We start from the raw sequence: 27,962 nt of genomic DNA on the forward strand, positions 1-27,962 counted from the left end.
ATAAACTGTTGTGAATCCCCTGAATCCATCTTTTTGCCAAAGATGGTGTAATCATTCATCTCCATAATATTTATGGAAGACTATCAATTTTCTCACTAACGCAATTTGCTATTAATTGGACTGCTGTTTCCCTCAGGCCAATAATTATTTTATTTATCTTTACTTTCAAGACCCTCGGTTAGTGTATAAGATACATAGAAAAAATAGTTGTTATATAATTTGAATTACTTTTGGGGATTTTCTCAGTCTAGAGTACTTTTACAAAAAGAATCTGTATACTTGAACTAGTATGATCCACAGATTTTATAATATCTCCAAAGAATTTACTAACACCTGGATATTATATATTTATCTTATGTATTTATTGTTTGCTTTTTCTTCTCCCACCCAAGTCAAGTAGAAATAAAGTAAAAAGTCAAGTCTCAAGATGGCAGGGCCATCATTTGTTTATGTGCCAATTCTGTAGCCCCTGTGCCTCAAATAGCACCTAGTAGGTACTCAATAAAAATTTGTTGGATGAATGAATATAGTATCTTTCTTCAAAATTATAAATTAAGAAATGTTTACAGCCAAAAATTAGCATATATAGAATTGTATAATAAAGACAATAAAAATCACTCACAATTCAGTTACTCAGAGATAATCACTGTTAAATATTTGGTGTATTTCCTTCCAAGATTTTTCCATGCCTGTAATATAAATATGACATTATAATTATAAAAATGAAATTATACACATATATACATATATTAGTTATGTAATCTGACTTTTCCCAGTTTATTTTTACTTTATTTTGGCTGCACCCAGCACATGTGAGATCTTAGTGCCCCAACCAGGGATCGAACCCACGCCCCCAGCTTTGCAAGCACAGAGTCTTAATCACTGGACCGCCAAGGCATTCCCTGACTTTTCCCATTTTTGGTATGAGATACACATCGTCATTTGTAACGACTGCATAATATTTCACTACAACTTTTTCAAAGTTTGCAACATAGGCTTGTATTTTGTGGAAAGGGCAGAGGCTTTGGAATCAGCCCAGGTTTGAATTCTGGCTCTTCTGTTTAGTACCTGTGCAAACTTGGGTATGTGACCTACATTTCCATGCTTTGGAGGCAGGTTAGGAGAAGAGAGCAGGAGAAAGAGGTGCTAGAGAAACAAGGAAGAGGGTAAAGGAGACAGAGTCCTGAAGAGGAGGGAGAAGGGAGGCAAACAGACTGGAGACTGGACCCTGCTGGATTCCAGTGTGAATCACACCCTGCTATTTCAAAGCAGTGTCTTCCTCCTCTGCTTTTTGCAATCATCTTTTTTGATGGAGCTGTGTGTTCAGAAGATTCTGGCATTGATATCTTACTACACTAGCCTAGTGCTGAGATTGTGAGGTGTCAGTATCAGCAAAGAGTGATTTACGGTCCCCCCAAATGAATGCCATTTAAGTTTTGTACTAGTTGCTTTTCTGCCTTAGTTATTCATATTCTTAAAGGAGCTCATTACAGGTCATTTCATTTGTCAGGGCTTAATCACCACTTGTCTTCTTTTTCTCCTTAAAACTTTTGTCATTTAGAACCACATACAATTTTAGAATCTATTTTTCTGGAGCATTAACTAGTAGATCACTTCTTTGGAGTTGTATGAACTTCCTAGTAGGTGACCTTCATGGTGTACTTTTATTTTTAAGAAGCCCAACCTTCCCCTTTCTTCCACCTCAGTCCAATCCCCAAAAGACCCCTCTCCCACCTTGGTCACTGTAATTTAGGGTCGTTTCTGAATCTTCAGTCCTCGGGATAAATGTTATCTTAAATCAAATAGCTATCTACCATTCCTTACTTGGTGCCAGGATACATTTTAGAGCCATTACTGTGTGAATGATTCATCAAGAAGTAGGCAATTAAAGTATACCCTTTATTTTAGGTTTTACTTTAGGTTCAGTGGCCTCACTGAGGTTCTTTTCTGATTGAGTTGTTGGCTGGTAAAAACTTCTCAAAATAGTTTGTAGAGGGAAGGATCTTAGAGTGAAATCCTACTTGTGCAAATGCTTCAGAGACATAGAAGTTTTTTTCCCAAGAAAACTTTGGCTCTTCCAGTAGAGGCCAAGTGCCTGGGCTCTAAAAGTTGATGTTTTATTTGGGAGAAAACATAGATCCAACTCTTGGACTTTTACAACAGAAACTTTGTCTCTCTTGGCTTCTTTGTTTTGTTTTTATTCTCAGGAAGGGAATGTTCTTCCCAAGAGGTGACAAAGTGGCAAAATGGCCACCAGCGGCTCCAGGTTTATATCCTAGCGGCTTAGTGATGCCAGTGGAAAGGAACCACTTTTCTGCAAGATCCTGTGACAGTTTTGGACTTATAGCTCCTTGGTCCAGCCTGAGTCATGCATCTATGGCATGGGTGGTGTGATAAACATAGACACACACACATATCCATGCACACCCACATAACACACACACACAACCAGATTGCTCCCTGGTTAAAGAAAGGGCTCATAATTCAAGCTGAGCAGACCAGATTTTTCCTGAGAATCTAAATCATTTTGTAGAGACACACAGCACAGAGGTAAAATATGATTAGGGAGGATTCATCCTTGGTAATGGCACCCTAAAAATGGCCCATCGGTTCTTGTTTCCTCTAGTAGCCAAAGGGCTGCTGGGTGGCAACCTTCTGGTGGTTCCTAGAAAATTACATTAGGCAAAACCAGAGCATTTTCAAACTCAGACAGCCAGTAGCCTTCCTCCACAACAACAACCACAAAAAATCAAACTATAGTGTTTAAAGTAAGAGAGAGAAAGAGCCAACTAAATTTTATTAGATGTGCTGACAGGAGCTTTTCAAGCCTAAAATTGTTTTTAGGACTTGGGACCCAGATAGAACGGCCAGTATTATTTTTCAGGGTTAGATTCAGAACATTTGTATCAAATGCAAGCCAATATTGATTTGATTAAAAAATTAAATAATTGTTAGAACTTGTGAGAAAAGCCTTAGATTAATAAATTTCAAACTTTTTCTCCGAAGCATAATTAAACTGACTATGTTAAAATAGCATGATAATAGGAGGAAATACAATTTATTGCAATGTATTTGTAACTCTAGATCTCTGGTTTCAAAATGATTAAGGTGAAAGCCAAATGTCTACTCAGTTTGCTAGCACTAACATACAAACCCATTTGAAAAGTCATTACCAAAAAAGGTGCTACATGAGACAAAAATATCCCTGAACGGAGGTTATGTCCTCTTTCATAACAATAGTATGACACAAAATGCAAAGTGGAGGTGAAGATAACCTGTTCTCTTCCAAAGGAAATACAAAATTGTTCTGTGCCCATTTCTGAGTTCTTTAGTCTGATTGCTTCTTTCTGGGTTGTTCATGCCCCATCAAACACAGAACATAGAACTGCTCTACTAAGTCAGATATATTATGTTCCGTTGTCAGCTGAGCGAGAGGGCTTCATATGCTCCCCCCAGTGGCACTGGTAAAGGTGAGGCCAATACCATCATCTTTTTATAGTCTCTTATGGCTTATATTCATAGGTCTATTCAAATCCTTTCAGCAATAACTTCAGTCACTTCCTGTAAAAAGTCATGTATATTTATTATTCTCAGTGTAAAGTAGGACTCTGCTTTATTTTTAGTTTAGTTTAATATTGTTTGAACATCTCGCATGTGGAGGCGGGGTAGGCATTATGCTAGAAGCTAGAGATGGCAAGATGTAGAAGATTCCTTTGCATCCTTTTTATTGGGGTATAGTTTACAATGTTTGATTCATGGTCTGACAAGGAAGGTAGACAAGTCAAGAGATAAATCTGGTATAGTGAGGTGAGGACAGAGATAATAGTGACTAAGTTGGTAAGTGCCCAGTGTCACAAAGCTGGTAGGTGACAGAACCAGGAGTCAAACCCAGTGTGCCTGATGCTGAAGTCCACCTTCTTAGCTACTGTGATAGTCAAGCAGAGTAGGTGTTAAGACATACACACGGCAGTATATGGGAGCACAGAGGTACTGAACCAGCCTGTAAATTCAGGGAAGGCTTTCCTGTGGGGTCTCCTAAACTAGCCTCTCAGGAGTTAGCCAAGTGAAGGTGGGAGAAGGGCTTTCTATGCAGATGAAAGATCCCAAGGAAAGGTATTGAAGTGAAAACGTATGATGTGTTTGGAGTAGAGTACCAGGAATGATTTAGTAAATTAGGAACCTAACTTGGCAATGGCCCTGATTTCTACCCAGAAAAGATTAGAAACACTGTTACAGGCTAAGGGAACTCACTGATGGTTTTAAAGCAGGGAAGTAATGCTTTTAGATGCCTGTTTTAGAAAATGCAGTGAGGAAGATGAGTTTGAGGTAAAATTTGAGGCAAGGGGAACCAGTTAGGAGATTCCTGCCATAGCCTAGATGACACATGCCTAAGTAAGATGTAATAGTGGTGATGAGGCCATGGAAGAAGGAATCAAGAGATATTTAAGAGGTAGAATGGATGAACTTTATAAAGGGGCAATATAATATGGTAGTGTCATGCAGGGTAGGCTGAAAATCTGATTCTCTTACATATTGGTTATGTGACCTTGGGCAAGTTACTTAACTTCTTTGAGATTCAGTTTTCTCATCTGTCAAATGAGGGTAATAGCAGAACCTATCTCATTAGATTTTTATGAAGATTAAATGTTACTCTGTGTGCGTGTGTGTGTGTATATATATGGAATATTATTAAATATTAATAAAAAAGAAGGAAACCTTGCCATTTGTGGCAACATGGATGGACCTTGAAGGCGTCATGCTTATTGCAATAAGTCAGACAGAAAAACAAGTAATGTATGATCTCACTTACATGTGGAATGTAAACAACAGCAACAAAACAAAAACAAATAAACAAACAATGAGCTCATGGTTACAGGGAACAGATTGGTGGTTGCCAGAGGTGGGGCCATGATGAAGGAAAGGGGGGTGTTGAGGATGGGGGGGGTGGGCAAAATGGGTGAAGGGAGTTAAAAGGTACAGACTCGCAGCTATAAAACAAATACGTCATGGGTATGTAATGTACACCATGGGAGCTATAGTTAATAATACTGTGTTGTACATTTGAAAGTTGCTTAAGAGGGTAGGTCCTAAAGATTTTTTAAATTTGTAACCACGTATGGTGATGAATGTTAAGTAGACTTGATTAGGTGATTGTTTCACAATATATACAAGTGTCGAATCATTATGTTGTACACCTACAACTAACGTAACGTTATATGTTATATCAAAATCTTAAAAAAAATGTGAACGTGTGGAAAATATTTAGAACAGTGTCATGCATCGTTGTTTCTGACTGGGTGGGAGTGGTAGGGTGGCCCTTATTGGTGATTGGGTGGATGGTGGTGCTGCCATTTGAGGTAGAAAACTCTGAAGAAGGGGTCGGCTTACAAGGAAGATTTTTGATTTTGGTCGTATATTTATTGGGCTTGATGTGTTTGAGTTGCATTCTCAGGTAAAGTTGTTTAGTAGACAGTTGCACATACGAATCTGGATCTCAGAAGAGATTTCTGAGAAGCAGATACAGATCTGGGAGTTGCCAGTATTTCTATGTGGGTGCCATTGGAGACTATAGGTATTAATAAGATTGTTCATAGACAGTATTCAAGTAAGGGAGGACGATGAAGAGCAGGACCTAGGCAAGTCAGCCATGAGGCTGGAGGAAAAGAGCTGATGGAGGCACTGAAGTAGGACCAGGAGAGATTGGTGTCTTTCCTGTGTACAACCAGAGACATCTGATGACTGTTAGATTGCTTAGATAATACTTCCCCTCTGGAGGGGATGAAAATAAGGTGAACATCAGGCATTCTTGTGAATCTCCGAGCATAAGTGGCTGAGAAGACAGGAAGTTTACATTTCTAGGAAGGTTCTACTGACAGAAGGTGAGCAAAATTCCCATTTTTTTCACCTACTCCATGAGTCAGCTGCACTTTCCATTTTCCATGCTCTTCGTCACTGCTTTTCTTTCTGCTAGGCAGTCTCTAGTTTCACCAAGCCCGTTTTCTGAATGGCAATCAGGATGAACACAGCTGTTTAGCTATGGATGAACCACAGCTTTATGTAAAGAAATATATTTTCTGATTATTTCCAGAACTAAAGACGGTTGACTTCATCTACTGCATCTACGTTGTTCTGATTTTGTAAGAATCTAGCTTTCTGTGATGACTCTTGGTTCCTTTACTGGGTTGTACAAAAGCTCTCAACTCTTTATTTTATATGCCCTTTGCAGCCATGGGTAGAAAACGGAAACAACAAACTTTTCCTCCACTTCCTCTGAGGACAAATTCTTTCATAGCCTAAATTTCTCCTCTCTCGCAGAGCTTCCCTCCATGGTTTAGGATTGTAAACGTTCCTACTTATTCACACAGTCTGAGCAGTGTTCAGTGCATCTCATCTGTTTTTTATATGACACATGGATAGAACAATAAATAATTTGTATACATAAATGAACAGATGTAAGTGGTTTGATCATGCACTCGATGGAGCACATTTTACGTACAAGATATTATGGCACAGCATGGGACGTGTTCCTATAGCACACAGTTTCTCTTTGTATAGAATCAGAGTTCATCATTTTCTTTGTATCCCTAAACTGAATCTTTTTTACTTCAACTTCAAAAATGTTTGAATTAGTTTCCATATTGACTAATACTATGGAAGATGTCTGCCATCTTAGTGAAATGAGCATTTTAATATAAAGTAAATGTCATCTATGAGCATAAACTTCTTTTATTCTTCTTTGGGTTTTATTTTTGAGGCAAGAATAAACCACAAAACAAGAAAACACCTGGGAAGAAATGTAGCACCAGTTTCAGAACAGAATTCCTTTCACAATATAAAAACATTTTTCCTTTGTGAGAGCTATTGAAGTTGTGTAGTTTTCTACAGATTATGTGTGCTTTCAACCTGTGATAAAAACCTTGAGACATGAGATTGGCAGGTGCTCCTTCCGCTTTATCACTGAGCAAACTAACCCAAATACTGCTTGGCATCTTTGAGAGACCTGCGTGCATATTTACACTATAATTATTAAGGATTTGGCTCCTGTGGTTTTCTAAAATTATGGGTTCATGTTTCTCCACAAGGTAGAGAAATTAGCCTGTAACAGAAGAACAAGGACTGAACTATATATATATAAAAAGTAGCTTTAATTTGTAAAATGTTGAAGCTGTCTGTAATTCTGATTCCTGGACATTATGAAAAATCTAGTATCTCAGGTATCTGTTTTTTTTATTTCACTTCTTTTATTCCTTTTTTAAAACCTTATTTCTACTTAAATATGCTGCTTATTGCTTAGCAACTATGTTGGCACTGCCATGTTTCTCCTATAACTGAATAATAGCCATGCAGTAAATAAATTTCTCATAGGATCCTTCAGCCAGGAGCTGATCAAGATGCTAAAATGCTGTGAAAGGTGGACAAGCATAAGATTTGGCTGCAGTAACAGCATTCGAAGGCACCATCAATTTCAAATATGAGTTCAAACCTACCATGCAAGTCTCAGTAACAACTGTGGTCTGGTACCTCATCTCGGTTTCATCCCCAAGTGCACTACTATTAAATGTGAAGTATTTCATTTTAATGTTACCATTGCCTACTCTAACTGTAGACAAAAGGCTGTTCTTACTTCAACAGTTATAGTATTATGATTCACCAGTCACTTTTACTATCCTAAGTCAATTTTTGAAAGACTTTTTTCACAAATATTTCTGTTGATTAAGACTTTACCCATGTGTACACACCATCTTTCATAAATGGATAGGATCTGTGTTAGAAGTTTCTTCCACTTGCCCTTAAAATTTATTGGCTAAATGTAATCATAAGTTTTAGGGCTAGATAGTAATTTCCAATCCAATGTTCCCCTGTCTTTGTGCATGACTTCTATGGCTAGGTATCATAAAGAGCTGATCAGGAAAAAGCAAAAGTTCAGAAGATGTAAAAAGAATATGTTTATTTGTAACTCTATTTCTGTTTTGTAGGTAAGTTCATTTGTACCCCCTTTTATTAGATTCCACATATAAACAACATCATATGATATTTGTTTTTCTCTGTCTGACGTACTTTACTCAGTATAACAATCTCTAGAGTTACAGATGTAGAAAACAAACTTATGGCTACCAGGGGGTAAGTAGCGGGGGAGGGATAAATTGGGAGAATGGGATTGACATATATACACTACTATATATAAAATAGATAACTAATAAGGACAGACTGTATAGCACAGGGAACTCTACTCAATACTCTTTAATGGCCAATATGGGAAAAGAATCTAAAAAAGAGTGGATATATGTGTATGTATAATTGATTCACTTTGCTGTACACGGGAAACTAACACAACATTGTAAATCAACTATACTCCAGTAAAAATTTTTAAAAAGGAATATGTTTATTAGATTCCTTCATCTGAAGATTTTAGCATTAAGAAGACTTTTCAGAGGCTCATTCACTGGTAACTGCTCAATAAGCATCACTGATGAATTGGGTAGTAATTCTGCCCCAGGGTCCAGTCCCATCAGCTGTCACAGGTTAAAGAGAATGGAACTGGCCACTCAATAAGGTCAGCAAAGACCCTCAAGGTCTTAACTAAAATGCTCTTATTGATTCAGTAGGTGGCTCGTCTTTCTACAGTTCAATATCTTTAACTAGCATTCTAGTCCAATATTTTTAGGTAACATCTCTTTTCTTTGCTTTTTTCTCTCAGGGTAAGAAGACAACCTGACTCCATTATAGTTTAATAAGGCTGCATTGTACAATCCTGAAACAATTAGATGTAAAAGTAAATATTCTAACAGTTTAGGTATGTGCTGGCATTTTTGCTTGTTTGATTCCTTTCTCTTTTTATTCCCCAATGGTATGACTATAACTGGTATGATCCTTTTTATTCCCCATATGATTGTTTGGTATGATTGTTTTCTTTTTGTTGAATTGACCATTTGATGTAATTCTCTTTCTCTTTTGAACTTTGGCTGTGCTTGTGATCTGTGACATAAACAGATCCTAGAGAAGGATGGAAATTTGGAGTTCACTCAGTCTGAAACCTCACGCCTAAGCAAGAGTTTCCTCTACAACATTTAAAATATTCTTTGGGTTCTGTTGAACGCTTCTAGCATGGTGGTTCCCATTTCTTCAGGGGGCAGCCAATTTCATATATATATATATATATATATATATATATATATATATATATATATTTATAGGGTTTTTTTGGCTGTGTGCCATTTGGGATCTTAGTTCTCTGAACAGGGATTGAACCCGTGCCCTCTGCAGTGGAAGCACGGAGTCTTAACCACTGGACTGCCAGGGAAGTCCTATATTCTTTTTTTTATGAGCCAAAGTCTCTCTCCTATACCTTTCCCCTACCTCCACTCCATCATTCTTAGTTTGGTGCTCTAACACTTACAGAATATGTTTATTTCATCTCATGTGAGTGCTATTACAGATATTTGAAATTAACTCTATTTAGCCTCCTTTTCAGTTAGGATATCAGTAATTCTTTCAGCCATTCTTCAGTAGGAGAGCAAAATTTGCACCCCGAAACTTCTCTTTGGCATGTGGATTATGTCGAGCTGAAAACAATCAAGGCCAAAAGACTCAGGAAGAAACTTTGACCTTCCTCCTAACTGCCTAAAAGAATTTAGATAGAGGGCCTGTTCCTGGAATCACTAGAGATACCTGCCAAGAATATGGGCTAGGTGTGATTGGGGAAACTCTGCAGGGCCTAGAGATCAGGGTCCACTCTGTGTCCCATTGTCTCTGCAAGATGCAGCAAACATTTGTTTATCAAACATTTGCTTTTTCATCTTCATATTAATCGCCTTCCTCCCCTTTGAAGTCTCAAACCATTACCCCCAACATCCTTTTTTGTCCTTAGCTGAAGATGGTATTTAAGGTAAGAGTTTCACCCACTTTGGCAAGTTACTCAGTTTTCCTGAGTCTCTCCCATGTATACTTGTTATTTAACTTTTTTTTGATTTTTCTGCTGTTAATTTGTCTCATGTCAATTTAATTCTCAGACCAGCCAGAAGAATCTAGAAGGGTAGAGGAAAATTTCTTCCTCACTGACACTTCTCACCTTATAGTTGTCAATATTTAAGAATCCAGGTTATTTTCTAAATGTTCGTGAGGTAGTTCTAATACTCACTAATCTCTTTCACATGTGGTTTTAGGACACTTACTCTAACTTTAGTAAAGTTCTCACGGACAGTCTCCATGTCTTGTCTTTCTTGGAATTCATTTGAGGGTCTAGCACAGATTGTATCTTTTACACATAAGTGTTTAAAAGAAACACTTTAAAAAAAAAAGAATTAAAAGAGTATTACTAAAATAGAATTGTCAACTTTCTAAATCAATGAATTGTCAGAAGCAACTAGTTGTTTTTACATCTACTCAGATATATCCTCACAATATTTCATAGGCTTATAGGGATGGAAGGGAACTCGGAAATTTAACTAGTCCAGGCCTGTTGTCACTGGGGCGTGGCATTAGCTAGAAGCCTTGTTTTCATGGAGGGTAATTGAATTCCTGTGGGTTTAATGGGATCCTTCTTTTTATCCTGACTTCACTGGGTATATAATTTCAGAGTACTGTAATAAAGATCGAATTATATTGAAGTTGTTAGGATTCTGTGTCTCCTTATTAGCTTACTGTTGTTTTTATAACTTGACATGATTTATTTACATGATCATGCTTAACCCTCCTGTTCTTTTATCTGATGCAGAAATCGAAGCATATACATGGTTAGATTAAGAACCCAAGGTCAAATAGCTATTAAGGGGCAAAGATGGATGACCTAGGATATGTCATCTTTGCATTTCCAGCACAACATAGTGCTTTTCTCTTAATATATGTTTGTTGTTTCATATATTAGTGTCTCAATAAATATTTGTTGAAGGAATAAATATATTTGTTTGTATTTAAAATTAAATTAAAATTGTATTTGTATCCTAGTTATTTATGTATTGAACCTAAAAGGTAAAATAGTTTTGCAAGGCTTAAAATAAAAAAGTACTTGGTCCTCTCATCCACCTTTCCCTGTCCCTAATTATGAGTTTTAGGGACAATTTTCAACATTTTGTCCTGCTGATTCTGGAATTTACCCCCAACTGACTAAAAAGCATATTTATTTTGTATGTTTAGACTTTGGTTTGACTTTTTACTGTGGAAGGTAAGGACTTTGTTTCTTACCTCTCTCCTCCCACACACGTGTATTCATTACCCATCTCTCATCCTTCTGATATAGGTATACCATAACTTTTATTAATTAGTATTTAGTGGTTACTTTGTTGTGACAGTGTAAATATATTTTTCCTTCTAGTTTTATTGAGATATAATTGACATACAGCATTGTATAAGTTTGAGGTATACAGCATAATGATTTAACTTACATACATCATAAAATGATTACCCCAATAAGTTTAGTGAAATCCATCATCTCATATAGATACAACGTTAAATAAATAGAAAAATATTTTTCCTTGTGATGAGAACTCTTAGGGTTTACTCTCTTAACAACTTCATGTATAACATACAGCAGTGTTCATTAGATTTATCATGTTGTCCACTACATCCCTAGTACTTATTTATCTTATAACTGGACGTTTGTACCTTTGACCACCTTCATCCACTTTCCTCTCCCCTCACCCACTGTCTCTGTTAACCACAATCTGATCCCTTTTCCTATGAATTTTTTTGTTTGTTTGTATGTTTTTGAAGTATAGTTGACCTACAGTACTATATTACTTCCTGGAACACAACGTAGTGATTTTTAGTGATTTGCTATTTCTATACATTTAAAATGATCACCATCGTAAATCTCGCTGTCATCTGTCATAAAATAAATATATTACATAATTATTGACTATATTCCTCACATTGTACATTTCCTACCTGTGACTCATTTATTTTTGTGACTGAAACTTTGTACCTCTAAATATTCCTTTCCTACTTCTCTTCTCCCCCACCTTTCCTCTCTGGCAGCTACCTGTTTGTTCTCTGTGTCTATGACTGTGTTTCTGTTTTGTTATGTTTGTTCATTTGTTTTGTTTTTTAGATTCCATATATAAGTGAAATCATACAGTATTTGCCTTTCTTTGTCTTATTTATTTCACTTAGCATAATACTCTCTAGGTCCATTCATGTTGTTGCAAATGGCAATATTTCATTTTTTTATGGCTGAGTAATTTTCCATTATATGTATATGTACCCCACATTTTCTTTATCTGTTCATCTACTGATGGACACATAGGTGGCTTCCATACCTTGGTTGTTGTAAATAATGCTGCAGTGAACATGGGGGTGCAAATATCTTTTTGAATTAGTGTTTTTGTATTCTTCAGATAAATACCCAGGTGTAGAATTGCTGGATCATAATTTCTTTAATTTCTTGAAGAACCTCCATACAGTTCTCCATAGTAGCTGCACCAATTTACATTCCCATCAGCAGTGCATGAGGTTTCGCTTTTCTCCACATCCTTGCCAACGCTTGTTATTTTTTTGCTGGCTTTTTGATAATACCCATTCTGACGGGTGTGAGGTGATATCTCATTGTGGTTTTGATTTACATATCCCTGATGATTAGTAATGCTGAGCCTCTTTTTCTGTACCTGTTGGCCATCTGTATGTCATCTTTGGAAAAATACCTGTTCAGGTCCTCTGCCCATTTTTTAATTGGGTTTTTTTTTGATGTCTAGTTGTATGAGTTCTTTGTATATTTTTAATATTAACTCCATGTCAGAGATATTGTTTGCAAATATCTTTTCCCATTCAGTAGGTTACCTTGTTATTTTGTTGGTAGTTTCCTTCACTGTGCAAGGGATTTTTTGTTTGATGCAGTCCTATTTATTTTTGCTTTTGTTTCTTTTACCTGAGGAGACATATTCAAAAAAATATTGCTAAGACCGATGTCAAAGAGCATACTACATATGTTTTCTTCTAGAAGTTCTGTTTCCAGGTCTTACATTTAAGTCTTTAATCCATTTTGAGTTTATTTTTGCATATGGTATGAGAAAGTAGTACAGTTTGATTTTATTGTGGCTGTAGTTTTCCCAACACCGTTTATTAAAGAGGCTGTCTTTTCCTCATTGTATATTCTTGTCACCTTTGTCATAGATTAATTGCCCATATGAGTATGGGTTCATGTCTGAGCTCTCTATTCTGTTTCATTGATCTATATGTCTATTTTTGTGCTAGTACTGTGCTGTTTTGATTGCTGCAACTTGTAGTATAGTTTTGAAATCAGGTAGCATGGTAACTCCAGTTTTGGTCTTCTTTCTCAAGATTGTTTTGACTATTTTGTGTTTCCATACAAATTTTAAAATTATTTGTTCTAGTTTTGTGAAAAAAATGCCATTGGTATTTTGATAGGGATTGTATTGAATTTGTAGATTGCCGTGGACAGTATGCTCATTTTAACAATATTAATTCTTCTAACCCATGAGTACATTATATCTTTCCATTTGTTTGTGTCATCTTCAGTTTCTTTCATCAGTGTCTTATAGTTCTCCCAATAAAGGTATTTAACCTCCTTAGTTAGATTGATTCCTAGATATTTTATTTTTTTAATGCAACGGTAAATGGGATTGTTTTCTTAATTTCTCTTTCTGATAGTTTATTGTTAGTGTACAGAAGTATAACAGATTTCTGTCTATTAATTTTGTATCCTTCAACTTTACCAGATTCATTGATGAGTTCTAGTAGTTTTTGGTGGTGTTTTTAGGATTATCTATATATAGTATCGTGTCATCTGCAAACAGTGACAGTTTTACTTCCTTTCCAATATGGATTCCTTTTATTTCTCTTTCTCATCTGATTTTTGAGACCAAGACTTCCAATACTGTGTTGAATAAAAGTGGCAAGAGTGGCATCCTTGTCTTGTTCCAGATTTTAGAGGAAGTGCTTTCAGCTTTTTGCCATTGAGTTTAATGTTAGCTGTGAGCTTGTCATATGTGGTCTTTATTATGTTGAGGTATGTTCCCTCTATACCTATTTTGTTGAGAGTTTTTATCATAAATGGATGTTGAATTTTGTCAAAAGCTTTTTCTGAATCTGATGAGATACACCTTAAACTGAAGAATTTTATTCTTCAGTTTTTTAAGGTGTATCTCATTGATTGATTTGTGGATTTGAACAATCCTTGCATCCTTGGGATAGTTCCCATTTGATTATGGTGTATGAGTCCCTTAATGTATTGTTGAATTCAATTTGCTAATATTTTCTTGAGGATTTTTGCATCTATGTTCATTGGTGATATTGGCCTGTAAATTTCATTTTTTTAGTGTCTTTAGAATTGGGGTGATGTTAGCCTTGTAGGATGAGTTCTGAAGCATGCCTTTCTCTTCAATTTTTTGGAATATTTTGAGAAGAGTAGATGCTAACTCTTCTTTAAATGTTTGGTAAAATTCACCTCTGAAGCTATCTGGTCCTGGACTCTTGTTTGTTTGGAGTTTATTTTTTATTACTGATTTAATTTTGTTACTGGTAATTGGCCAGTTCATAGTTCCTATTCCTTCCTGATTCAGTCTTAGAAGATTGTATGTTCCTGGAACTTTATCCATTTTTTTCTAGACTGTACATTTTATTGGCTGTGCCTACTAGTGCACCCACAGTAGTAACCCTACCACAACAGAAGGACCCATTCAACCCACATAGAGGATGACCCTAGAGCATATAGCTCTGGTGGCCAGAAAGGAGTGCTCTGCTGGATCCCATAAGATGTTTCTTATATAAGGCCACTTCTCTGAGATCAGGAAACATAACCAACCCACCAGATACATAGAAATAAAAACAGAAAATTAGGCAAAATGAGGTGACAGAAAAATATTAAGGAACAAAAATAAAGCCCCAGAAGAAGAATTATGAAATAAAGATAAGCTAACTACCTGATAAAGAGTTTAAGGTCATGATCATAAAGATGCTCAAAGAACTCAAGAGAAGAATGAATGAACAGAGTGAGAAGGTAGAAGTTTTTAACAAAGAGTTGGAAAATACGAAGAAGAGTCAAACAGATTTGAAGAACACAACTGAAATAAAAGATACTCTAGAAAGAATCAACAGTAGATTAGATGACACAGAGGAATGGATTAGCAAACTGGAAGACAAAGTGGTGGAAATCACTCAAGCTGAACAGAAAAAAGAAAAAGTGAATTATAAAAAATGAGGACAGTTTAAGAGACCTCTGAGATAACATCAGGCATACTAACATTCACATTACAAGGGTCCCAGAGGGAGAAGAGAGAGAGAAAGCGGCAGAGAACATATTTGGAGACATAGTAGCTGAAAACTTCCCTATCCAGGTCCAGGAATCACAGAGAGTCCCAAACAGGATCAACCCAAAGAGGACCACACCAAGACACATTGTAATTAAAATGACAAAAATTAAAGATAAAGAGAGGACATTAAAAGCTATAAAACACTGATGAAAGAAATCAAAGATGACGTAAACAGATGGAGAAATATGCCATGTTCTTGGATTGGAAGAATCAATATTGTGAAAATGACTGTACTACCCAAAGCAATCTAGAGATTCATTGCAATCAACAGATTCATTGCAATCCACAGATTCATTGCAGTCCCTATCAAACTACCAATGGCATTTTTCACAGAACTAGAACAAAAAATTTCACAATTTGTATGGAAACACAAAAGACCCCGAATAGCCAAAGCAATCTTGAGAACGAAAAACGGAGCTGGAGGAATCAGGCTCCCTGACTTCAGACTATACTACAGAGCTATAGTCATCAAGACAGTATGGTACTGGCACAAAAACAGAAATATAGATCAATGGTATAGGATAGAAAGCCCAGAAATAGACCCATGCACATATGGTCACCTAATTTACAACAAAAGAGGCAAGAATATACAATGGAGAAAAGACAACCTCTTCAATAAGTGGTGCTGGGAAAACTGGACAGCTACATGTAAAAGAATGAAATTAGAACGCTACCTAACACCATACACAAAAATAAACTCAAAATGGATTAAAGACCTAAATGTAAGACCAGACACTATAAAACTCTTAGAGGAAAACATAGGAAAAACACTCTTTGACATAAACCATAGCAAGATCTTTTTTGACCCACCTCCTAGAGTAATGAATATAAAAACAAAAATAAACAAATTGGACCTAATGAAACTTAAAAACTTTTGCACAGCAAAGGAAACCATAAGACGAAAAGACAACCCTCAGAATGGGAGAAAATATTTGCAAATGAAACAACGGGCAAAGGATTAATCTCCAAAATATACAAACAGCTCATGGAGCTCAATATCAAAAAAACAAACAATCCAATTAAAAAATGGGCAGAAGACCTAAATAGACATTTCACCAAAGAAGACATACAGATGGCCAAGAGGCACATGAAAAGATGCTCAACATCACTAATTATTAGAGAAATGCAAATAAAAACTACAATGAGGTATCACCTCATACTGGTCAGAATGGCCATTATCAAAAAATCTAGAAACAATAAATGCTGGAAAGGGTGTGGTGAAAAGGAAACCCTCTTGCACTGTTGGTGGGAATGTAAATTGATACAGCCACTGTGGAGAACAGTATGGAGGTTCCTTAAAAAACTGAAAATAGAACTAGCATACTACCCAGCAATCCCACTACTGGGCATATACCCTGAGAAAACCATAATTCAAAAAGAGACATGTACCACAATTTTCATTGCAGCACAATAGCCAGGACATGGAAGAAATCTAAGTGTCCATCGACAGATAAATGGATAAAGAAGATGTGGCACATATATACCATGGAATATTGCCCAGCCAGAAAAAGAAACGAAATTGAGTTATTTGTAGTGAGGTGGATGGACCTATAGTCTGTCATACAGAGTGAAGTAAGTCAGAAAGAGAAAAACAAATACCATATGCTAACGCATATATATGGAATCCTAAAAAAAAAGGTACTGATGAACCTAGTTTCAGGTCAGGAATAAAGAAGTAGACATAGAAAATGGACTTGAGGACACGGGGGGTGAGGGGGAAGCTGGGGTGAAGTGAGAGTAGCAGCAACATATATACACTACCGAATGTAAAATAGCTAGGTAGTGGGAAGCAGCAGCATAGCACAGGGAGATCAGCTCAGTGCTTTGCAACGACCTAGAAGGGTGGGATGGGGAGGGTGGGTGGGAGGCTCAAGAAGGAGGGGATGTATGGGGATATATGTATGCTAATGGCTGATTCACTTTGTTGTACGATAGAAACTAAGGCAGTATTGTGAAGCAATTATACTCCAATAAAGATCTATTAAAAAGAAGAACAAATAGAAAAAAAAAGCAGAAAGGAAAAGCAGCAAGTTACATACAAGGAAACTTCTATAAGGATATTAGATGACTTTTTAGCGGAAACTCTTTAGGCCGGAAGGCAGTGGTGCAATATACTTAAACTGATGAAGGAGGAAAACCTATAACCAAGAGTATTCTACCATGCAAGGCTTTCGTTCAGATTTGATGGAGAGGTCAAAAGTTTTACCAACAAGCCAAAGCTAAAAGAGTTCAGCACCACACAAACGAGGCTTTGAACCAAGAAAGGTTCAAAGGACAACTCAAGTGAAAATGAAAAGGCCACAACTAGTAACGTGAAAATTATGAGACAAAAAAAAACACCTCAGCCTACCTGGAGCTTCTTTTCAGATTCAGAAATCACTTATTGTTGTGAAGGAGTATTTTGAAAACTCTACAGGATGAAAGGGTTTAATTTAAACTTGCGGTTAAAAAAAAAAAGGAAAAAAAGGGTGGTAGCTGGGTCAGTAGAGATGGAGGTGTTCCATGTGCATGGAAATATTATAATTGACTTCCTTTGTAGGGTGGAATTATGAGACCTCTGGAAATTTACACCAAAGAAGAAAATATGGGATAGAAAAATTACAGTTAAATAAAACAATAAATGTGGTTTTAGTGTGTGCTGTATCTTATCAAGAAGTAACGCTGCAGCTAAAGTAAAGCAATTATAATGACGTTACTTGCTTAAGATGACCCTGTTTAAAAGTTCATGTAGGGGGCTTCCCTGGTGGCGCAGTGGTTGAGAATCTGCCTGCCAATGCAGGGGACACGGGTTCGAGCCCTGGTCTGGGAAGATCCCACATGCCGTGGAGTAACTAGGCCCGTGAGCCACAACTACTGAGCCTGCGCGTCTGGAGCCTGTGCTCCGCAACGAGAGGCCGCGACAGTGAGAGGCCCACGCACCGCGATGAAGAGTGGCCCCCGCTTGCCGCAACTAGAGAAAGCCCTCGCACAGAAACGAGGACCCAACACAGCCAAAAAAAAAAAAAAAAAGTTCATGTAAAGAATATGCTGGCATTTGTGCTATGTAAATAGAATGTTCCCTACAACATCATAATATTCACATGTAGGAAAAGTTTTTTTTTTTTTTTCAGATGGCCTTCACTATTGTAGAATTTTCTGTATTTTTTTCCCCATTTCATTTTCAATTGGGTTTGATATTCAGGCTCTCAGGGTCAACTCTGGGTAGCTGTCAAGCAGACAAACACCTTTAATGGTAACCAAGTCTAAATGGAGATAAAAACCCTTCAATATCCTGATGGATTAATGCTTCTTGGAGATAGTTTCCTTCAATAATTGATTACTTGCTGTGGTTTGACTATGTGTGTCGGGGACAGTATGTCTGTTGTCATAACAAACTAATTGAGCAATTCAGTTCTGGTTTCTGCAGCGTGGCGAACTTCAGACGTGACTGCTGAGCACGACTGTGCTCTGAAAATAGTACATCTGGGAGACTTGAGCCTTTTCCAGTTCCCTTTACCTGTGACCCACTTTATGGATTTCAGACTTGTGTGAATCTGATCCCAGATGGGACAGCTCACCTTCAGTACCCTGTCCTGTAGGTAAAGGGAGTAGACCATCCATTACCATCTCCTTCTCATTCTTAGGTTAATGACTACATTAAATATTAAATGAGTTTCTGTCTCCAGAGTGCCGATGTAAGTGATTTTACATTAGCTCATCCACTTTTGGCACTGTCCTTTCTTTGATTTCTGACAAAGCACGTTGCTCTGTGTAACGTAATTCAGAGGAAATCATGATTGATTTGACAACTCTTAATGTGATGCTTAATATTAACCTTCTTCTTTAGATATGGAGGAGGATAGTGAAGGAGGAGGTGAGGGAAAAGAAAGAGGAATCAGAGAAAGAAATGTGTCTTAGGCTTTTTGAAGGTGACAGGGATGAATGATCTCATTAACATACCACAAAAAAGTTAACATGTTTTTCCCCCTCTTTCTTCTTTGAGACATCTCAGAATCTCTGATGGCTCAGAAACTGATTCTAACTCCTCCCTACCAGAACTTTGAAGAGCTGCACCAAGAGGGTAAAGATCATTTGGGGATACAAATATCTTGGGAATAAAATCTGTGGGATTTGCTGCAGCTTTTCAAAAAGGGTTAGGGTTTCACCTTCAGCTACCTTCCGATTTAACATTTAATGAGAAGAGGTGCTGTGGTGGAAACTGCAAGGAGAGCAGAATTAAGACATAATCTCTACCCACTGAGATTATCATCAGAGTAGACAGACAGGCAAGACCCCTAGAAATTAGAGAGTGGAGGCGGGAGCATCAAGGAAGGTGGTTTCCTGTGGGACTCTAGCTGGGAGACCATGAGGCATCTGTCGGCAGCTGTTTTCAAAAGCTTCAACCAGTGAAGGAAAGGCATCCCTGAGGCTTTTCCTTCTAAGGCAAAGCTTGTTCTTTTTTTTTTTTTAACATCTTTATTGGAGTATAATTGCTTTACAATGTTGTGTTAGTTTCTGCTGTATAACAAAGTGAATCAGCTATACATATACATAAATCCCCATATCCCCTCCCTCTTGTGTCTCCCTCCCACCCTCCCTATCCCACCCCTCTAGGTGGTCACAAAGCACTGAGCTGATCTTCCTGTGCTATGCGGCTGCTTCCCAGTAGCTATCTGTTTTACACTCAGTAGTGTATGTATGTCAATGCCACTCTCTCACTTTTGCCTTTGTCCCAGGCAAAGCTTGTTCTTAAAAAAAAAAAAAAAAAACAACCTCTTTTTGACATTCAGGAGAGTATAGTTGCCCGTGCCCCTTTTGGCTGTTCTTTTAGGAAGGGAACTAGGTTTATATACTTTTTCATTTCTTTGCAGTAGACAGAGAAGTGGAAATCCCTGGGTAATTGCAGAAGTCGGTGTTTTTGGAGCTCAGCCCTGCAACGTGGAGTCCATTCTCACTCCAAGTTGTCAGATCAGAGAGCAGCAGTGATTTGAGTCTGTTTATGACAGATTTGTCCTTTGTCATCTCACGGAGGCATTCTTAACACACATCTTAACAGGATTAGGAGGAGGGAACATGGGTCTAGTAACATTCCATGCCTCACTTTTCTTTATTAAGGCTTGCATATTGAATGAACCTGGCCTGGATGAAAACTTTTATTGGATTTGTATAACTTTTGCTCCCTAAAGAGCCAATATATGAACATGTTACTTAAGTGCTGAAGATTCGTAATTGAGTCAAGTTTTACAGTGGGAAGGGAGCTTTTAACTAGATCAACCTCCTCATTTGGCCCATGAGGAAACTGAGGTCTTACCTGAGAAAGTGGTCATCTAAGTCTTCACGGTTGGTGGTATACAAAATAGGGAGACCCAGCCACAGGACCCCATCTATGCAAAACCACTCTGAGATAAAAACAGACACAACAGGGAAGAGAAATACGATTGAGAGTAGGCTAGCCAGCTCCCCACCTTGTAAAGGAAAATGTTACAAATATTCTAGTAGAACATATATGACCAGATTACTTTTTTAAAAAAGTATCTTATGAAAAATTTATCTTTTGCTGCACAGGCTGGCTGGTAAAATCAAGTAGTAAGATTTTTTAAAAAATTATTTAACACAAAGATCCCTAACTGAAAATTCACTGTCTTTTGATACATGCTGCTCTTTTGTCTTCTCAGTATGCGTATCAACAAAACAAAAAAATCTGTAGTGAAATTCAAGTTTATGCAAATCATTTAATATGAACTGTACACAGCAACTGACAGCAGTGGGCAAGATTGCTGCTATGTGGTCACTGGCAACAGTTTTACATCCCAAGTGGTCCCTGTGACCTGCAGTAGCTCAGAGGCTACTGCAAGCATCTAGCAGCGGGAAAGTGTGGAGTTTTGTATCATTAATCAGAGTTTCTCAATTAATTGCTGACACTTTGGGCCTGGGAATTCTTTTCTGGTACATTGTAGGATGTTTAGCAGCATGCATCCCTGGCCTCTAAACCCTAGATGACGGTAGCACCTCCCCCGCACCCTGTCCCGGCCCACTGTAACAACCAACTATGTCTCTAGACATTGTTCCCTGTAGATGGAGGAGGGCCAAAGTATCCCCCAGTTGAGAGCCAAGAGCTGTTGCATTAGATGATAAAGTCACTTCAGAATCAACCCGTGTGACCAGTTTCTTCCAGACCACAGAAGCCTGCCTTTATTTCTTAAGTAGGAGAAAGCAGCGCAGAGGATGGGTATGCATGTATGTATGCGTGAAAGAAGGCGAAACAGGACGCACTTTCTATTTCTTCAGAGACTTTATTTTTCACCCCACCCCCAAAGCTAATGAGGTACAAATACAAGTGCCAGGTAGGTGAGGGTGTCTACCTTGAGGCAATACCCAAGGAATTTTACACTGATACTGATTAAGCAGGCACTTTCTAAACCAATCAAATTAAAGGCAGAAAAGGAAGAGACAGATTACTGGATCAATCAGGGTCTAGCTAGGAAAATAGAAACCACAGGGGAATAAATGCAGGGAATTGTTAACACCGGTGATGTGTTGAGCTGAGAGTTATATATGGAACTGTAGGGAAATCCAGAAATGAGCAACAACAACCATTACCCTAGGCTGGAGAGACAAAGAGAGGTCCTCCGGGACCTGGGTCACGCCAAAAGAAGCTGGGACCAGAACGGGCCTCTCTGGTGGGAAATGGAACCAGAATGGAGAAGTGAAGCTGCCCTAGGCAGAGTAAGGAGGAGAAATACCCTGTTTCTCTCACCCTCCAATCTGTTGCCACTTCCTCTCCATTTCAAGAGCTAGTTTTCCCACTCACCATATATGGTATATAGAGTACAGGGGGAAGGTTGGAAATGGACCTAAGGGCAAGCAGGCCCAAGGCTGGCACAAATAACTGTGTCCTAACCTGTTCAAAAGCAGCAAATGGCATATCCTGTTTCCTGGAGAACTAGAACTGGGGGCATGAACTTACCTCGCTTAATGTCTAAAACACGACACACTTCCTGTTTCTTCAGGGCCTTTATTTTGCACTTCCCCCCGCAAAGCTAATGAGGTACAACTACAAGTGCCAGGTAGGTGAGGGTGTCTATCTTGGGGCACTACCCAAGGAATTTTATACTGATACTGATTTACAATGAAAAATCACAGTAGTGAATAGCTTACTTTTATGGAGTATTTGCCATGTACCAGACTCTATGTTAATGACATGCATAATTTAATTGTAACTTTCTGAAAAATTTTATGCTGCAGGCACTATTATTATCCCTTTTCTAGAGATTAGAAAACCAAAATAGGAAGAACTTTAAGCAAATTTCCCAAGGCCACATAACTTGTAAGTGGAGGAGTGTGATTTGAATTCAGGCCTATGGTATTGTGTACCTCACAATCTTGGCCACTATGTTACGCTGCCCTGTTGTAGGAATATGATGATGATAGCTAACATTTATCAAGAAGCTACCGGGTGCCTTGCTATGTTTTAAGTGTTTTTCTATTTATTATTATTAGCTCATTGAAATCACACAATAGCCTATTTTACAGATGAGGAAACTCAGGCACAGAGAGGTGAAATAACTAGTTGAAGATCATAGAGCTACTAAGTGGTAGAGCTAGGTTCTGAACCTAAGTAATTTTGGTTTCAGACCTGTGCTTTTAACCACTAAAGTGATAAAAAGATTTTGTGTGTGTGTGATTTATTTATTCATTTTTTCATTTCAACCAGTTCTATTCAACGCAGGGTACTTTCCTAGGCCTTGGAGCTACAAAGAGGAATATGACATCAGTGAGGAACTTATCATTTAGTGGTACTTACTGTTTAGTGGAATGCTCACAAACATGTAAACAAGTGATGATGATTTCATGTGACAGATACTATAAGAGAAGTTCTTCCCAGGAGATATGGAGGAGTATAGAGAGATCGGGAATTTTCTGTACGTGGGATAGAAAATTGAAAATGGAAAATAAATGAGGGTTTCATAAGAGAGCTAACGCATAAGATGTATTTGCAAGTTATGCAAGTTGTGCAAAGGAAATGTCAGGAAAGAAAGTGGAAACTAAAGGAATATTCATTTGGGTAAAGCATGGAGTCCAGGAGGGTTGGACAAGGAGGTCAGAAAAGAAGATAAGATCCGGAATAACAGAGGTCCCATATGATCCAATAAGGGGCTGGGAAGGTTTCCTTTTGCCATGCCTTTAAAATTCCGTAGAGCATGTGCTGCATTTATTTTATTTTTCCATCTTCTACCAGTTATAAAATTGTGTTTTCTGGTGCCTTTGAGTACACTGCATATTGTTGGCGAGACCTAATGAAATCTTTCTCTGACTGTACTACACTCTAGCTGCTTTGTGAGTGACACATGTGAAAACTCAGAGCTCAATCCAACTGGCACTTAGGAGGCTCTGGTGACCTGGATTTGGAACAGGCCTTGAACTAAGGCTATATAAGTCCTTATGGAGAGATTGCTGTGAGGTAGCTGCTGAGATGTCACTCCAGCCTCACTGTCTGCTTCATTGCCGTCCAGCTATTCCCCAAATGGCTTTCTTTGGTGATTAGCTTCACACTGAGTGTTCAGACCCAATAGACAAAGTGGAAACCTGCAATTTGCGATCGAAATGTGTTGTCGGAACTTTAGCCTGAAGATGTCACAGCTTCTATTTTTAGAATATGTATAATATAGAAAGGTAATTAAATTCCGCCATCATGGATACCATGCTTGGCTCAGTATTTAAGGAGGAGTTGCCCTGGGCAGCTTGGTATCTGCCTTGTCCACTGGACATTTGTGTGACTTCTCCAGTTTCCAAAGCCCTGTCGGGGTGTGGATCGATGGGAGAGTGGGGGAGGTGACATCTGCTTGAAGGTGATTTTGACATGATGCCATTGGCTTTTGACAAGTAAAGCAATCTAATGAGCACTATTACTTCTTTCCCAAACTGTGGTTCTTTTGTTCCTTGGTTACTGATAATAATATGGTGAATTAGAGGGAAATGTTAGTTTTTGAAACTTAGAGTGAAGACACCAACAGAATACAGAAGAACGTGGATTTGAGTGTCAGCTCTCCTGCTATTCTGTTGTATAACCATTGGGAAATCACTTAATCTATAAGTTTTAGTTTTCTCCACTGTAAAATAATTCCTGTTTCATGTAGTTGGTGTGAGGAATAAAGGAATGAATGCATATGACAGTGATTTGTGCACTGTGAAATACTATACAATTTAACATATTCTTCTTAACAAATTGACAAGATAAACAGCCTGCTAGCCCCAAGTATTTTCATAACATTTGAGATCTAAGTATGAATATTGCGTAGTACTAAGTGCATCTCTTAGCAGAGGGTTCTTTTTCATAAGAAAACTTTTTCTAAGAGCCCCCCTTTGTTCCTCATTTTGTAACCATGGTCCAGAGTTGACAAATTTTAGAATAAAAGTTGTTATTGAGCCACAGTAATCTCATTCTGGCTGACAAATGGCACGGGAGCACCTGGACCCCTCTGGCTTGAGTCTGCTTCTGAAGAAGGGGGATAATAATACCTACGGCAGAGGACAGTTTTTAAGACTAAATGAGTTAATTCTTGCAAAATACTTAGCATAACATGTGAAACTGTTTTCAATGACTGTTAGCACCTGTTTTTATTATCATTATTATGATACCCACAGTCTGCGGGCCCATGTGATGACTGTTGAATTTCCTTCTGGCCGCGGTGGAGAGCCACTATGGGATTTTTAAGCCACTTTTGAAAAATTAGTTCATATCTTCAAAATCACTCTCATTTTGCACAACTCAGGGTAGAGTCTGAGTATTGTGTATCAAGTATCTACTATACCCTGTTTTCTGTAGAAAATAATGTGACCTTGTGAATCCAGTATGAAAAGCAAATTTTACCAAGATAATTCATATATTAAATAATGAATGGAAGTTGATAATTTAATGGAATCCTATAGGGAACTTTTAGAACATGTTCATAAATTTTTTTGATGAATAACCCTCTGCTAACTTATTTGAGCATGTTTAGCTTTTTATTGTACAATTGACCTATATTTAATACAGAAGAATTAGAAAGGAAAACTAGCAGAGAGAAAGAAATATAAAATTTCCTATTGCCTCACTAACCAAATATAATCATTATTAATACTTTGGCATATACTTTTTTTTGGTTAAAATTTTCAAAGTTACACTTACTTGAATTAGGCATATGTCTTTAGCATTGAATTCTGACAAGATAAAAGGCCTGTCATGAGAACTTTACTTAAAATTCAAAAGAAATAGAATGAAAATTAAAAAATCCTAACCCAACCCAGAATCCCTTTTGTAGTCCAGTTTAAATATGTAATTCAGATGAAAAGTACAGGAAACCTTTTGTGGATTGCTTTCCCAAACTGCAATAACGACCTTTTCTATATATGTTTACCTTCTTTGCACCATAAGCAATAAATCACAAATTGTCACCTCTGTGTGTAATGCTTTGTAGCTAAATTATCTTGAAATGTCCAAAGGGAGAACCATTCAAAGAATGATTTAAAAGAGAAGAGTATATGAGTCAAATACATTACATAAAATGATTCACAGAACATGTCTTTGTGAATTCTTTTTTTTTTTTTTTTTTTTTTTGTGGTACGCGGGCCTCTCACTGTTGTGGCCTCTCCCGTTGTGGAGCACAGGCTCCGGACGCTCAGGCTCAGCGGCCATGGCTCACGGGCCCAGCCGCTCTGTGGCATGTGGGATCTTCCCGGACTGGGGCACGAACCCGTGTCCCCTGCATCGGCAGGCGGACTCTCAACCACTGCGCCACCAGGGAGGCCCGTCTTTGTGAATTCTTGAATGTCACTCTGAGTATATTTTGTCTCCATCTTTTTTGTTGGCTTTATCCCTGCACTCCGAAAAATCACTGTCAATTTGTATTGACACACCTGTTCTCATAACTTACTATTTACTCTTTGTTTGATACAGTAGACGTTGGAAGAAAATGGGCTAGAATATTCTAATGGAATGGTTGGAAAAATACATTTTAGAAGTGCGGATACGTTACTTGTTTAAAGGCAGCCACAGACGGTTTGTACTTACCTTAATTTGTGGATTCATGGACAAGCTAAAAAGTCACAAAGCTATGCTGTCTAAATAAATGAGTGGTGCCGTTCTCTTCCCTAAGCTGTAAAAGCTAGTCAAGAGTGAACAAAGCACCTGGACATGAACAGTTATTGCAGTATCATCATAAGAAATGATTGGTTATATTTACAGTGCTAAGGGGTTTACGGGAGAAGTGGAACACAACTGATTCTTTCAGAATAAATTTGCATTTGTTTATTTAAGACTGTTTCTTCAATTAGATTTAATCCCTAGAAGCAATAAGTAGGATTCCTTTTCTCCTATCTACCCTTTGCATACGACCACAGGATCATAGATGTGTGGACATCAACCACCTGTCATCCCAGTTTAACTCTTATCAAAGGATGATGGAGGATGACACGTTGAAACTCGCCTCACTTAAATGGTCAGCAGCAGTGCACTAGCTTGCTCAGCTTGTCAAGTCAAAGAAAAATTGCACCAGACAAGTTAAACAGGCAAGGAAGACTTTATTCAAGACTACTGCAATAGGGGTCAAGACTATTGAAATAAGGGAGACTGAACTCAATGCCACTGAAACAAAAGACAGAGAGTTTTTAAGCACTAGGGTAAGTGCTAATGGAAAAGACCTGGAGGATGTTACAGGGACGTTGTCAATGTGACTAGGATATCTGTGTTTGCTGATTGACACTTATCTAAGTTAGGCTCCTGTTATCCCACAGACTCTGGGAGATAGGGGTGCTGTCTTCCTAGATGATTACATTTCAAAGGGATGGCTCTCAGGTCCTCAAGGTCCTGGGTTTTAAAACTGGCAAGAGGCTGAAAAAGATTTCATCTCAAAGGGGAGAGAAAGAATTTACAATTGCAAGTTTTCCAAAGTAAATGATCTAAAGAAAGGGGGTTCAGGGAATGATAGTCAAGAAGGAACCTGCTTAAAGGTTAGTCAATCTGAAGGAAATGCTCAGATTGTCTTAGTCACCAGAGTCAGATATTCAGGAAAGCTGCCCTGTGGTCAAGAGCCTTTGCTTCCATCCTCCCAGCTCCTGATTGATTCCATAAATAGACATGAGATGAGGTGGGTGTGGATTTTCCAGAGGGGATGAATTATACGTCTGTGATCTGCATGAATATACATACATAAAATATACACGTCAGTGCATAGTACTATATGTGTGTACCTCTCTATTTCTATGTTTATCTATCTGTCTTTGAGGGGAAGTCTGTCTTTGCCTGGAATTAAGAATCTTTCTTAGGAAGAGGGCTCTCTGCCCTGTTGGAACAGCAACTCCTATGTAAATTAAATGTCGGTTCTTCTCTGAAACACTTTAGTGTTGAAAGACTTCATTTAATCTCTTCTTTTTTATTATAACTTTTGCAGAATCTGATTTTTTTTAACTTTTAGAATGATCGTTTTTGGTAATATTTACAGTAACCATTTTTTAAACACTAATTTTTATTGAAACAATACTTAATTGTCAAGAGGAAGGTGGTGTGGCATGTAGACCTATTTTATTGTATTTATCAAATAACATGATACAAGGCTTGGAAAGTACATTTGAGAAGAGGAAGTGATGAAGCTTTGTGAGCACACAGAAGGAAGGAATGGTTAATTTTGACTGTGGATGAAGAGAAAAGCTTCGTGGGAGAAGGAGCATTGAGGTGGGTCTTGA

The sequence above is a fragment of the Aethalodelphis obliquidens genome, unplaced genomic scaffold, assembly GCF_003676395.1.
Source record: "Aethalodelphis obliquidens isolate GAN/ISIS:26980383/991018 unplaced genomic scaffold, ASM367639v1 scaffold3, whole genome shotgun sequence".
In the NCBI taxonomy this organism is placed as follows: Eukaryota; Metazoa; Chordata; class Mammalia; order Artiodactyla; family Delphinidae; genus Aethalodelphis; species Aethalodelphis obliquidens.